We start from the raw sequence: 16,387 nt of genomic DNA, 5'->3' as shown, positions 1-16,387 counted from the left end.
TATTTCTGTCTTCTCTGTCATGCAATGCCACTACCTGAGTAACTGTTTTAAGTGGGTCTTCCATGCACCCACTGAACCAATCTTTCCTCTGTCTCTTTCTTGAAAAAGGACAGCCTCACACTGCCCTGTTTCAACTACTTCTAGTGAAATGCATTACATTACTGCTACCACCATTTTGGATAACCAGAAATCACCACAGATCACTTTTAGACATTTTATAGGCATTTTCAGGGTGGGGTAGAGGGAACCACCAAAAGAATATTTCAGGGTAATAACAGGCATTTAGTAGTAATGGGGACTCTCTCTCTCTCTCTCTCTCAATCTTTCCTTTACTAAATCTCTCTATAAATCTCTTTTGCAAAAAGATGTCTTTTACTCATTGAAAAAAAATGCTGGAGCCTTTGCAGGGTCAGCAATCACTGGATTTCAAAAAGGCTATGACCTAAAGGCCATAAAATTCCTACCTCTCTTCTAACAGATTAGAAATGGGCTGGGATACCAATTTAGTTACAAGCTCATATAGCTCGTGGTAACCTACATGATACTAGAATATTTTATAACTCTCTCCTTCCCACTGCTTGTTGATGGATAACAGCCAGATTTAAACATTCTTAATATTTGCCCAAACCTTTTTCTTAAAAATTCGTATTAAAAAAGAGAATCTACAACCTTTTCTCTACCTTACTAAAGCCTAGGCCAAGTATATAACTGGATTATCATCTCAGTGGCTGACCATCTGGATTTTTAAATTGGCTTTTAAACATTATGCAACCTGCTCCTGTAACTTTAAACAGATTCTCTGAACAGTATTCCTAGCACTGAAGTGACCCCTGAGACCTTCTGCATAATATAATATCTCTGCTGTATTAAAAAGGGGCAGAGACAAAATCATGAAAGGGTAGCTACTGACCTTTCTGTACGGTACACAACTATGTCTGGGCATTTAACTGCATGTCTTCTTAACTTTAACAGGGACTTCACCTTTATCACTCGATTTGTTGTAAACTGCTCTCGAGTCGATCTCGACCCATGGCAACCCTGCTGATGAGACATCTCCAAGACCCTCTGTCCTCACTGCTCTGCTCTGACCCACTGCTCTGCTCAACTTCTGCAAACTCATAATTGTGATTTCTTTCACAGAGTCCATCCATCTTGCATGTAGCCTTCCTCTCTTTCTACTTCCCTTTACCTTTCCTAGCATTACGTTTTTTTCCAGTGATTCATGCCTTCTCATGAAGTGTCCACATTACGACAACCTGAGTTTCGTCGTCAATTTTCTAGGGAAATTTCTGGCTTGATCTTCTCCAGAACCCATTTGTTGATCTTTTTGGCTGTCCTTGGAATCCTTAGCACTCTTCTCCAGCACCACATCTCAAATGAGTTGATTTTCCTCCTATCTTCTTTCTTAACTCCCGCACTCACATCCACGCATAACAATAGGGAATACAATGGTTTGTATGATTCTAACTTTTGTACTCAGTTGTATATCCTTGCATTTTAGGATCATCTCTAGTTCTTTCATAGCTGTCTTCCACATTCTTAATCTTCTTCTAATTTCCTGATTGCAGTCTCCATTTCTATCAGTGTTGGATCTCAGGTATGAGAATTCTTTTATTATTTCTATTTATTCATTGTCCAATTCAAATTTGTATAGGTTCTCTATGGTCATTATTTTTGTTTTCTTTATGTTCAACAATAGGCTTGCCTTTGCACTTTCTTCCTTGATCTTTCCTAGTAGTTGTTCCAGGTCGTTCAGATTTTCTGCTAGTATTATGGTATCATCTGCATATCTCAGATTGTTGATATTCTTTCCTCTTATTTTCACTCTTCCTTTTTTGTTTCCAAGCCTGCTTTTCTTACAATATGTTCTGCATATAAGTTGCATATCACTCAGTAAGACACATAAAATAGACTGCAATTCAGAAAGATGTGCTAAATTGTCATGATAGAAGTGTGTGTGTGTGTGTGTGTGTGTGTGTGTGTAAAAGAATCCCATCTGAATTTGTTTGGTGTTTCTGTTTTGTGTTGTTTTCATCCTGCAAAGAGGTCATGAGGCAAACAAGATGTGTATGTTTTTGACCAAGAAAAAGAAAAAGTGTGTGAGAAAACAAGCAATTAGATATATGTTGTAAGAGACCTGAAGACAAAGAAATAATCATAGGATATTTGATAAATTATTACAAAGCCTGTCCCATTTGCTTTCATGACAAGGAGCTAGAAAGAAAACAAAATTGGAAGCATAGGGAATGCCATTCTTCTGTATCACTCTGTGAAATTTTTGTGTTTCATTATAATTTAACAGAGATAAATTATACTCAGTCATGAGTAATAAAACAATACAGATCAAATAATATAGATTGTAGCTCTTTGTGTATTTGCTCTAATTTTTTTCCAGTCATCATTCATGCCATAGTAGTTCCAGTTTCTATGTATAGGTATGAAAGCTGGACAGTGAAGAAAGCTGAAAAGAAGAAAATATTTTAGCATGCTTGAAATATGACTGGAGAAGAGTTCCCTTGTTCTGTTATATGCAAATCCAGCCTGCCTTGGTTTCCTCCTACTCTCTATATAACAAGATCCAGAAATATCTACTGTTTGTGGAATCAATGCCCTATGATCACACATAATTAGAAAAACTGATTGACAACAAAGAAGAATGAATATGTCTGAATATGTCATGGATTTTAAAAAGCAGTCCTTCTTAAAATGTGAAAATGTAACATATTCCCATAAACTCTTTCAGGTTATCTGTTTATCAGCTTCTCAAAATATTTTCCCCCATTTTGTTTGAACAAATATCCTCCATCTCTTTGTGCTCAATATAATTCCAACAAATGAAATGAAAACCTAAATCTACTGTCCTCCCATCTTCCCGTGTCCATTTGGTTGCAATTTACTCTCACTACCCATTGAAATGTTTTGTCTACTGCTAAACAGAGCTCAAGACAATGAATGTAAGGCTCCTGTTACAGCACACAAATTATTCTTTGAAAGGAAATAAAGCCTTGCTTTTTCCCATCAGAGAGAAAGAACCAAATTCTAAAAATAATGTTCCAGAAAATAGTTTGCTGTACAATAAAGTAAACAGGAGCTATGCCCCCAATGTGAAGCGACAAAAGTGAATGGCAACCAATCTCAGTTTAGATTAAACCCATTTTTCTTCTGGGACTATTAAACCAAGGGTAGGGAAAACTTTGGTCCTCCAGATGTTTTGGAGTTCAACTCCCATTATACCATCCAGCATTATAATAATGGGAGTTATAGTCTAAAACATTTGGAGAGCCAAATGTCCTCACTCACAGAATAAATACTGCATACAAATGACTTTCAACAGAATTCCTCAAGAAAGAATTCCCAATTGTACTCAACTTCCACCCTCCAACATTTCACAGATGAAAACTGGGACACGTTGAGCCAAGCTACACCAGAGTGTGGTCAAGATGGCAAAATTTATTAATGGGGAAGAAAACACAAACTAGGAGAGCTTGTGCAAGCTTGTTTTGGCCCTCTTCTCCCACTGAGTTTGCAGCAGTTGAAGAAAGTTGATGGAGGAGAGAGAAACTGAGACATTTTAAAAGTAACTGGAAAAGTTGGTTGGCAGTTGCATTTTAGGGACTGTTCCTGACAAATCAGAACAGCTGGAAGGTTTGACATATCCCATTAGTACTCAAAATGTTGTCAGCCCCCACTGTCACCCTCCTAGCTATCAAAATGCTCCATTTGTGGCATAGTATTCCTGGATGCTACTGCCCCAGGGCTCTTGGTCCGACATAAATTTAAGCTTCGAAGGACTGTCATCTGCCCCTCAAATTTGGTGAATCAGATGAAAATAATATGTTAAACTATACCACTGAAGCTGAAATTCTGTGCACACATCTACCTGAGAGTAAACCTCGTTGAATTCAGTGGAGCTTACTTCTGAGTGATAGGATTTAACCGTATGTATTCTAAATCGGTGATGTTACAATCGAATTACTAGATCCCTACTAATTTAAAGCAGCTAATTTCACCAAGAGCATGCATTGTTTCCAACACAAAGATTTAATGAGAACATTTTATCATCCCCATTGCAATGTAACTTCTCATCCACAGGTCTCACTTCTGCTGATCACTTTAATATTTAATCATTTCTAATTGTCCTGCTTCTTCATTAACAATACTACAGGGGAAATGGGGGGGGGGGGACATCTCGTACATGTGTGGCTGCATCCTACAAACACAAACATGACTCTTTGATATTATCACCTTTCTAACAAGAAAAGATGGATATTACTATAAATGGGTGACTTTCCCTATTGCAAATTTTACCACTGCAGAATGCCCAAGCATAGTGAGCAATTTCCCCCCTGGGTTTTGTTACTCCAGCTTAATGTGCTACTGCCTCATCAGTGGAAGAAGAGCTACTTAGCCACTTGTATTGCCAACTAATCTTTATTATCATAACCCAGGATATAATTAGGAAATATTTCTTGCCATATATTCTGGTACAGAATGATCATATGCTCCATTATTGTATTATACTGGGAATTTCTTTTACTATCTATTTATAAAATGGCAGCGTGAAGCCGAGGCTCACTGGTCTGAAGTTCAGGAACTTCTGAACTTAGCTGAAGGTGCACAATAACTGACTGGAGGGAAATCGATTTCCCCAGAAATAATGAATTGTGAGTGTTCTTTGCTCTCACATAAACCGTTTTGCAGTGATACACTCATGAATGACCAAATGTCCAATCGTTTTACAAAAGAGTTCTTGGTAGAGATTAAATCAAGAACTGGTTTGTTAATTTTAAAATAAAAGCAGTATCAATTGGCCAAAGCATATTCCTAGAGAAGGCGCTGATACTGATACTGATACTGATACTGCTGCTCCTTATAGGTGGGAAGGGAGGGAGTGGGAGGCAACCCAGGTCTCACCTGGAAGGGGAAGAAGGATACTCCCAAGTAGACTGTGCCATTCTTTTCCTTCCCCTGGTAGCTAAGACCAGCCAAATCTTCTCTGCAGCTGCATTGGCACTGCAGAAATAATCCAGGTTGACAACACTTTAACTGGCATGGCTCGATGCTATGGAATTCTGAGAACTGTAGTTTTGTGAGACATTTAGCCTTTTCTGTAAGAGCACTCTAATGCCACAACAAACTACAATTCCCAGAATTCCATAGCATTCAGCCATGGCTGTTAATTTGGTTTAGCCTGGATTATTTTTGCAGAGCGGATGCAGCTTTAGTGGTTGCCAATCTCTTTCTCTCTCCTCCCCACTGTTAAGCAACAGCACCAGTGCTCTTACCAGAGCAAGACCACTGCTGGAGGGAGGTTTAGAATGGGTGCAAAGGGATTAAGAACAATGCCCTGTACATAAAAGAGAAAGGGAGAGATACCTATGGATTCCTGCCAAAATTGTTCTATCAAGCAGCTTGGGCTAGGTGGAGATCTTCTTGGAAATCTTGCAGTTGTGGTCTTACAATGATTGGAGATTTGCTGTTTCCCTCTCAGTCATTTTATCATGCATGCTAAATAGCACATGCTAAAAAGATAACTGCCATTTATCTGTTTGTTTTCTTGTTATTCTTAACTGCTGTCAAATTGACTTTGACTTACAGTGACCCTATGAGTGGAGACCACCAAGTCTCCTTATCATCAACAACCCTGTTCAGGTCTTGCAGATTCAGGATCATGACTTCCTATACTGAGTTCATTTATTTGAAATGTGGTCTTCTTCTTCTTCTTTTTACTGCCATCTACCTTACCAAGCATTATTTTCTTTGCTAGTGAATGTTGCTCTGGATGCAGACCTATCCTGGGGAGGAGAGTCCAAAACAATATGCTTACTTAGGGGAATTATGTTAGTTCAAATGTAGAAAGATTTAGTAGCCAGGTTACGTAAAATACTTGTAAATAGTTTTCCAAGGTGATGACACTGAAGTGTAAATGGGTAGAAATGGATGCACATTTCCAGGAAGAGGGAACTGGAAGAAAACATTGCCAGTGCTTTGTTTATATTAAATCTGCAGCCCATTGATGTTTAGATTTGGATCTCCTCGCTTCCTCAAAACGTCTGGAATTGATCCATCAAAGCTGGGGGGCCTTCATACAACCCCTTTTGCTACCCTATGTGTTGGGGCTGTTCTCTGATAATGGTGTCTGCAGTAGGGTCATGGAAGGGTCTCCCAGCTTATGCTTTATTAAGTTTCTGATATCAAAAGAGGATGGGTGAATTGAAACCCTCATGGACCTAACATAATCATATCTTCTCATGATATGTCCAAAGTACCATAGTATCAGTTTAATCATGTGAACTATTAGCTTAGTTTTCCGTTCATGAACTTTCCAAGCTTCTCTTAATCCACCTCCCCCACCATCCTGTTAATAGAAAACACTAATCAAAAAATGAAGAGCAAGAGACCTCTTCCACAATCTCCAAGAAATCAAAGGGAAATTTAAGCCATGAGTGATGATACTAGACAATCAGCAGAACACATTGCATGGTGAAATAGAAATAAAAAGAACATTGAAAAAGGGTGGACGGGCATCTTTCAGTAGTATTCCTGCATGGGCTAGACTAGATGGTCCTTGTGCTCTCTTCCAACTCTAGGATTGTATGGTTCTATGAAATGCAAGTGTTGTTCCTATGTGCTTAAAATTATTTATTTATTTGTTTATTTGAAAGAAGTCAATTCCTGTTCCATTTTCAGAAATGTCCCATGCTCAGTACCTGATTTTGAAGTGCAACATGTTCTAGAATGTAAAGGGATCTTGTAGCACCTTTGGAACTAACTGAAAGAAAGGAGTTGATTAGTCTGGAAGGTGCTACAAGACCCCTTTGCATACTGATTTTTCCAGACTAACACAGCTACCAGTATGTCTTTATGAATGTGCAACATGATGTGTTCATTTCAATTCTAGCAGAGGAGGAAGGTGTTGGAACCCACAACTGTTCAGGCTACCTTGATCCTGGCAAAGCAAAGGCAGCAGTAGAAGATAGCAAGTTATATGCAATGTAGTAATTGGTAATGTAGTGATTTGGGTGAGAAAGGAAAACGTAACAGTTACTTTTCCAGAGTAATATAACAAGTGGCAACAAAGTTCTCTTACTGATGTTAACACTTAATGTTGTCTGATTTATTTTAGCAGTTATCTTTTTAAGGCATGCTGAGGGTATCACACCTACATTATTTTTTAAAGGAAAAACATAGCAGGTATCTCACAATATTGGCTGGCTATCCATCCACAAATTGGCATTCCTGTGGATCACTGCACTCCATATTAGCCAAGTGTGGTGCATGGTCACAAATATACTGATGTGGCTATGCATGTTGTGATCCATTCACTAATATGGACTTGAGCTCCTATATTTTCTCATTCATGGGGGCTTACAGATGGGAAGTGCCCACTGTAATTCAAGAAGCAATGTACTACTTTCTCTCCATTATAAGGAGGAACAGCCATTTATCACTATAAATACTAATAGGATGGAATTAGTTTTAAAACGTAACTTTCTAACATTTAAATAACAAAACAATATACTTCTTCTGAGGGAGAGTCAGGATGGAGCAGTGGTTTGAATGTTGGACTATGACTTTGGAGACCAAGGTTCCATTCCCAGCTCAGCCATAAAATCCACTGGGTGATTTCATGTCACTCTCAGCCTCAGGGGAAATCAGAGACAAACCTCCTCAACATATTTTGCCAAGAAAAGCCCATGATAGGCTCACCTTAGGGTTGCCATAAGTCAGAAATGACTTGAAGGCACAGCAACAATAATAAATACTTCTTCTTCTGCAATCCTTTGAGACCACTGTTCTCACTAGGCTGACAGAGATGATAGGACTTTTAAATAAGCTCAAATCTAAGAATTCCAAGCTTACACTAGTCAAGTTTGCAATATGCAAGCATTCGCCACTGAGATTTTTGACAGTGAGAAGACAATACACTTTTTTTCAAAGGACTTTTACCCACCTGTTGATTAGCCTGGAGGAGGAAAGCTTTCTGTTCCTCTTGGCAAAGATAGTCATTCAACTAATACCTGCCAGCCCTTGACTGCAGACATTTTGTACTTGGAAGTGCAAAGCAAATGACAAAATGACATTTATTCTCATTCTTCCTTAAAATCAAAGAAATTTATTGTGAAGTCCTCAATTACTCACTTGCATTCATATGTGTGTTTTAAGGGGAAATGGGTAGTAATGCATTCAAGGATTATTGTTAGAGTTCTGCAGTTGTTGGCCCTTCTTGAGGCCCACATCTCTGCTACTGGCCCACTGCTAGGAGGCTTCCCCCCTTCCTTGCTCTTGCTGTACTCTGCAAGCATGTAGCAAAAGAAAATAGAAAGGAACAGCAGTGCGTAGAAAGACAGAGCAATGACAGCAGCAAGGAAGAGGGACAGTAGCATTGAAGGCATATTTCCTAAGAACCCCCTGCAATATGGAACCAATTGCATGTGCAGTAGGCCCTTGATATTCACTGATGGTTTAGTTCCAGGATCCCCCATGGATATCAAAATTCGTGCATGCTCAAGTCTCAACATTATATAATATACAATGGTGTCCCTAATATATAAAAAGCAAAATCAAGGTTTGCTATTTAGAATATCTTCAAGCTGTGGATAGTTGAATCCATTGATACAGAATCTGTGACTATGGAGGATCAACTGTATGACTTTACTTTCTTACTTGAAGTACAGTGCACCTGTGTTATACACAGGTTCACTATACGTGGCTTTGAGCATATGTGCTCAAGCCGTGCAGGAGCATGCGGGGTGCAAGGGGCGGCGTGTCCCATTCAAATGAATGGGGCAAGCATAGGCGGAATTCACCTTACCCAGGGGGGAATCTGGAACTAATTCTGCGTGTAAGGCAAGGGTCCACTGTATTTCTAAAGCATGGGTATGGAATGTATCCCCCCCATGTTAAAGGACTGAAGCACCCAACAGCCCTAGCCAAGGATGTAGCTACAAGGAGACATTGCTCTCCCAAATATGGAGAAATTGTTCTCCCAAATAAGAATTCTGCATCTGCCCCCCAAATTAAATTTGCCTTCACTTCCCAAATTTTAGCACTGTAGAAAGAGAGATACTGAAAATTGCTTTGTCCCCATTTCCTGGATAACTTTGGCCCGGTACATACGGCCCTTTGCGATGCCCTCATCACATGCTAGGGTTGCCTGGGGGCAGAGTGCCCACACACCCTGCAACCCTAACATGAGATGAGGGCATAACAATGGCGGTGTCCTGTATACATGGGCACCACCATTGTTACATAAGCGCCGTACAGCGCTTACATAACGAGTGCACCAGTGGCGCACTCATTACACTGCCACCGCAGCTTTAGAAGAATGGCTTGGCAGCTGCAGCTTCCCTCCAGCAGAAAAACAGGCGCCAGGAGTCTGCCCTTTTTGGGCGGTCTGTCCCATGCCTTTGCCTTCCCTTCCCCCACTTTTTGATGCCTAAACTATATTTTCATATGCTCAATTGAAGTTTTAAGTTACTGTAATGCTAGAAATGTGGAGACTGATATTGTGCAACTTTTATAGAGACTGGCCCTCAATTTCCATGGGAGCAAGGACAGTAAATAAACCCTTAAAGTGAACTTTTCTTCACTTCCACTGTTGTTTGGCACTCTTGCCTTAGATACAGGACTAGTTACTTTTACGTCTAAGCAGATCTGAAACTGAATGTCAGCCTTAAGCTAATAAAATCCCTGTACAGATCCAGATGGTGAACACCAGGTCTTCTCATCCTCTCCCTTTCACAGGAGGTACTCTCCCCTTCTTAGTTCAGCTACTTTCTAAAGTACATTTGATTCTAAAGATCATTTGTTAAAATTCATGAGAGCAGAAATTCACTTGATGCCCTAATAGTACAGCTTGCTTTTTTTTCTGTGCTTCCTTGCCCCCCCATGAAAAAATAAATCATCTCCACTGCCTATGCACTATTCTTCAAATGGAGCATACTTAGGTACAATTCAGTGGATGGGCAGTGCCTTTTATAGATCTCTGTTTGTAAGCACAGTATAATGGCTCATAAAAGTTTAGACTTTTAGATAGTATTTTTCCTCCATTAGGGCATAGATATCCTCCTCATTAAAGACATGGATATTTGATACTTTGAAGTTAAAAGCACAGTACTGGTTACTTCTAGGGGAAAAATGCTTTTGTCTAGCCATGATCCTGTGCTGTAATAAATGTCAAGTGCCTGCTATATAGCCAAGTGCTTTTACAAGGGAGCATATAGTGCTAGCCTGGCCATTGACACAGAGGTGAGTTTTTTGCACACCTCTCTGCCAGCCAGGCAGCAAAAGTGATGATAGTGTGATTCCTAAAGGGAATCATAAGGAAGATGGCACATGGTGGCTCCCACATCCATAAAGGAATTGACAAGGTGAGAAAGAAAAATGACACTCACTGGCCTAGGTGGTTAATGGAAATTTTCATTCTTGTTAAGATATTTCTCCATACATGTACAGGGTTCAGGATAGGGTAAATAATAGGGAAAAAACACAGAGAGAAAGAATCATATCACACTGTGAACACTAGTGCAGGCATATATATTTATGCTTATTTTCTCCTTGTATAAACAGGTTGATTCTCCCTGACCCAGAATTCCAAAATCTGAAATGCTCCAAAAACCCAAAACTTTTTGTCATGGGTGGCTGAGAAAGTGACACCTTTGCTTTCTGATGGTTCAGGGTACACAGACTTTGTTTTAGGCACAAAATTATTTAAAATGTTGTATAAAATTACCTTGAGGCTAGGGGTATAAGGTGTATATGAAACATAAGTGAATTTCATGTTTACACATAGATCCCATCTCCAAAATAACTATTACGTATGTACAGTCTGCCCTTTGTATCTGCAGGGAATCTGTTCCAGACCCCCCCTCCCACCAGTAGATAAGGAAAATGTGGGAATTTGAGTCCCATTGATTTCACTGGTGGGTATGAGATACAGACAGCCGTATTAGCGGCTGTGTGCACACACTCCCATTGAAAGCAATGGGGCTTGTTGTCCACAGATGCTTAAATCCACACATGGAAAACCCACAGATATCAAGGGCCCACTGTATATGCAAATACAGGTATTCTAAATTCTGGATAAATAACGAAATCCAAAACACTTCTGGCCCAAAATGTTTCAGATAAGGCAGACTCAACCTGAAATGATGAATAATTTCAAAGGTTTTCTCCAAACTGTGTTATATTATGAGAGTTTTAAACTTTAGGATGGTTTTTTTTAATCATTTGTGTAGAAATATGACCCTATGCAAAGACTTTCTTTTGATGCAAAAACCAACATTCTGCATAGGGACAGCTGTTTAGATCCTGTATGGTACAGCACAGTGTAATTGTTCCATGAGTGGAACTAAAAACTTTTCTCTGATCATCCGCCCACAACTCACTATTCAGTCACTACAGGTGTCTACATCAATTGTTCTGTGTCTGTTGGTGACCATGGGGGGAGGGGGGGGTCAAAGAGCACCTGGCTGTCCCTATAGCCATTTTCAGATGACATCCACTAAGATCCACCAGGGTCCTCTGGATATTTCAATGAATGATGTAATTATGCTGTGTCTGACTATGACACAGAATATTTCTCCAATCTTCTCACTCTCCATCAACCACTGAATGACTATTATTATTGTTATTTCCTGCCTTTCTCCCAACATAAGGACTACAGTGGATAAAGAATAAAGCTAGTTAAGTTGTTGTAAATGGTGAAAGGAAACATCAACATCCACAATGAGGGGGGGAAAAGACATATGTAGGTGGACCTGTATTTCCATATGTCACTACTGAAATACTAGCCAGTACATGGTATTCTATTCCCTGAGCAAAGCCAAAGTATTCACATAATTCTGTTTTTTGTGCAGTTTTTTTTTAATTCTTGAAGATAATCTTGCAAATGTTTGTCATTTTCTTCCTTGGCTGTTACTGATGTGTTGAAACACCCTCTGTTATCAAGGAAAAGAAAATCTGCAAAAATTCTTTACATTTCTAGATCAGTAGGAGGAACTCCAGGTTGAGCAAGCAAGTGAACTTTAATTTTATCCATTGTCTTTGTTTTTTGCATGATCATGGCATGTGCCGTGTGGATGGGTGCACACCATGATGGCGACAGGGTGGCACAGTAAGGGCTTTGAGCGTGTGAATGCTCAGCCCTCACCGTGTGTACAGGCCGGCACAAAGTGCCAGTCTGTACTGCCCCAAACATCCCCAAAGGGTTTTAAAAAAAAGAAAGAAAGAAAGAAAAGAAAAGAAAAGAAAAGAAAAGAAGTAGGCATTTTGGATAAGATTTGCCATCTGCCCAGAAACTGCCATAGTCTGGTGATTTTAAAAGCAATTTTTAAGAGTAATTTTTTGGGGAAACTTTTTCTACTGCACTTATAAATTATATCATCTGCTAATGTTTGCATACAAAAATCCTCATTGAAAGTACACCTACAGAGGCTGGTTGACACTTTGGTGTCTTGGAGGAAAGAAAGGTAATATGTTAGACTGTAGAACTTGTTCCTCATATCTTGCATGCACAATTTATCAGTTCTTTGACCTTGGCGTATTGGAAATGTTTAATATCACCTTGATGTGTATGTGTGTGAGTGAATAACATGTAACCTCTTTCTAATGCAATTGTTGAAAATGCAGATTCCTCACCGTTTTGCTCCACCAGCTGTAGGAAGATGTTAGCTAAAGGCAGCATCCCTGTCCGCGTGGCTTATGTGTTAAGCAAAATTACACATAAGCTTTGTGAAACATTCCACAGTGCTGCAAAGGAGCGTGGAGAGCATTAGCGCCTTGCTGCTATTCAATTTTCAGCCTCAAAGATCTTGGATGTTCTCCTCTAGGCTCAACTGGGAGCAAAAATCCAAGGCCTAGTCACAGAGGGTGATTTTCTTAGGCAGGCAGATTTGACTCAGTAAACTTGACATGAAGCAAGGTTGTCATAGGGGAGGGAGTTTATGGCAAAGGAAGGAAGAGTGGGACTTTCATTTTGTCCATTTACTATGACATTTGTATTATTGTTCGGTAAAGAGTCAGGTGCCTTTACCTTGAAGAATATGAACTAGATGGTTTTAGTAATATGATGATTTTCTCTAAGACTCTTGTGAATTTTCAAGCTCAACTGTGTGTTCGCTATGGCCTTTCTTGTTCATCATTGTTTGAAAAGTGGCAGGCTACACTCCAAGCAAAGGATAGTGAATAGACTCACCAAACAATGTGATTTGTTATCAAGTCAGAAGGGCACTCCTTGGTGGCAGGGTGGGGGTAGGGTTCAATAATTTAGATAACCTTTTGTCCACCATTCTGACACTACTCTGCATTTCTCATAATTGCTAACAGACTGAAATTCAGCTGGTTGATCTCCCCATACTTCAGCCTAATGAATTTCTATCACCCAGCTGTTAAAAGCACCCAAACCTATTTGGGAAAAAAAGATCAGTTCAGAATAAGGTGGAATGGATCCTAAAGAACACTATAGTTATACTAACAATATAATGCTAACAAGAAAGTGTGTAATCCCCAAAATGATGCCAGGGGCAATGGGAGAGAGTGAAAGATTGGCACATTTCCAAGCTAAAGCCAGATTTTAACTCAAATACTTGATATCTCTGTGTGGCTTTAATTGTCCCAATACAGTACTTCAAGAGAAAAGGCAATGTTTCACCCAATGAATTGACCAGTTTGTGAGCAGAATTCCAGATGTATCACAGGGATAGTGGCAGATAACTCTTTTAATCAGAAAATTGAAAACAATGTGCAGATTCTCCAGGTTTTCACAGCAATGGCCCAAAACACATGGGCCAAAAAGTGTGGTTTCTGGCCACTTTGATGACATGGTGTGCAGATGTCACACACACCCAGTTGGCCCGGAGCAGCTCCATGGCCACTTAAGGTGCCCTGAAGCCAGACAGAAAAAGAACAGTGAAAAGTTGCTTCAAGACCACAGTGTCTGGTTGCCATGAGTTCTGGGACAATCAGGAGCTGATTGAGGATAGAGTGGCCAGAGGAAGCTCCAAGCTGCCAGTGTGCTTCACCCCATGTCAACCACACCAAAGCTGCCAGCTCCCTGCTCTCTCTAACCGTGGTTGGCTTAAAGATTTTATGTACAAGCTTTTGGGCTTACAGTACACTGAAATTTTTTCCATGATATCCAAAATATCCTATTTCACCTCATTCCACCAATACCCTCCAAAAAGGAGTGCCCAAGTCAAAACTTGGGCACACGGCAATGTGTGGTGAACAGTGACTCAGTGGAGCCACCACTGTGGGAGTAACAAATCCTCTTTTGTTTTTTACTGCTGTTCTGAGTTAGGCGGACACTGTCCTAGTGATGGGCTGAAGGTCAAGCACTGGTACAGTTGCCATTCAACTTGGAGAAGCTGTCAGAAGAGTAGTGAGTAAAATCTAGAGTGGCTTTACCTCTCTCACGGTAGCAGATCAGTTACCCAACTGTCCTGGCAGTTTGGATCAATGTCTAGGTCTGTGCTCCCTCTGGTCAAACCTGTTGCATTAGCTTCTATTGATGCTTGGTAGTTGGACTTGATTTCTTGGTGTACCATGTCCTTGAATTCTCTGGTACCACTTGTAAATAGATACTGAAAATACCAATTCAAAATTTTAAACAATGTGCACACTTATATACCCTTGCTAAAACCATAAAATCCAGAAACACTACTGCTTATTTTATACTGAATCCATCATATATTCTGTCTCCCAAAGGCCTGTTGTAGACTGCCAAAATAAAGCTGCTTCGGGTCTCTTTGGAGATACACTGTTTAAATGATGCATGCGTCCTAAGAATCCGGAAGCTGCACCAAAGCTGCCCTCCAGTGCTTAGGAATGGAGTGTGGCTTTGGCGCGACCTCCGGACTCTTAGGACCCATGCATCATTTAAATAGCATACCTCCAAAGAGACCCGAAGCAGCTTTATTTTGGCAGTCTGTAACAGGCCAAAGTTTTGTTCACCCAACAAAGTACCAACACATGACTTGCTTGGAAAAAACTTGCTTCTCAGCACTTACTGTCACCAGCCTCAAAGCCCTAAATCAAGATATAAAATAGATACAAACAAATGATAAAAAGTCCACTATGAGTATTTTATCTTTCTATTCACTCCTAAACCTATACATTAAAATTATATTACCCAATTCAAAGTGACAAAGGCCTAATTCTTATCTCTGCCCAATACAACTGCTCTTAGCCTCTTCAGAAATCCCTCTCACACTCCTGGAAGTACAACCTCTTTTAAAGGGTTTCCCCATTCCTTGAACCAAGTCAATAATTCACAGGGATTACGTATATCCATGCTAACCACTTTGTGTAATAGGGGTATGAAAGTTTCACAACCTCGTACTCCTGTATCAATTATTGATGAACTTTTGCCTAAAAACAATTTAAAACCGATTAACAGTCTGGGGGTGCTTCTTGACTCGTCCCTTCACCTGACTGCTCAGGTGAATGCGACGGCCAAGAGCACCTGTTATCAGCTTCGGCTTATTCGCCAGCTGCGCCCATACCTGGCCCAGAGGGACCTTGAAACTGTGGTACATGCCCTGGTAACCTCGAGACTGGATTTCTGCAATGGACTCTACATGGGACAGCCCTTATACCAAACCCGGAAGCTTCAAATGGTGCAGAACATGGCAGCTAGGCTGGTCACTGGCACGTCCAGGGCCAGCCATATAACACCGGTTTTAAAAGACCTCCATTGGCTGCCCATTCGCTTCCGGGCGCAATATAAGGTGTTGGTGATGACCTATAAAGTCCTAAATGGCTTGGGCCCAGGATACCTAAAGGACCGCCTCTCCCCGTACATTCCGCCTCGCACCCTCAGAACATCTGGGCAGCAACTACTTAGGGTTCCCGGGGCGAGATTATCCTCCACCTCTAGGAGGTCTTTTTCCATCGCCGCCCCGGCCCTTTGGAATACGCTGCCCATAGAGCTCCGCTCAACTACCTCCCTGGCCCAATTCAAACGGGATTTGAAAACCTACCTGTTTCAAATAGCATTCCCCGATTAAGTCCCTATAGGGCCCCCCGCCGCACAGGCCGCACAGGCAATGGATTGGCTAACCCGGGGGCTTTTGTTTTTGTTTTTGTTTTTGTTTTGATTTTGTTTAATGTATGTTTCATGTAATTTTGATATGGTTTTAATTGTATATTGTGGATTTTAACTGCTGTAAACCGCCCTGATCTTATGGAAGGGCGGTATACAAATAAAATGTTTATTATTATTATTATTTATTAATTCTTATCTTAAAAAAAAAAGGTCTGAATACCCAATTTTTCCATAGAAACAACATAGTAGCCTATTTATTTATTACATAACAAACATGTACTGTTATACTATAAATATTTAAACACTATACCTTTATATTTTTTTTCATTTCTTATTATT

Source organism: Sceloporus occidentalis, unplaced genomic scaffold, assembly GCF_023333645.1.
Source record: "Sceloporus occidentalis isolate IW3139 unplaced genomic scaffold, rSceOcc1.0.p SCAF_1, whole genome shotgun sequence".
NCBI classification, from domain to species: domain Eukaryota; kingdom Metazoa; phylum Chordata; class Lepidosauria; order Squamata; family Phrynosomatidae; genus Sceloporus; species Sceloporus occidentalis.
This window is presented reverse-complemented; position numbering follows the sequence as displayed.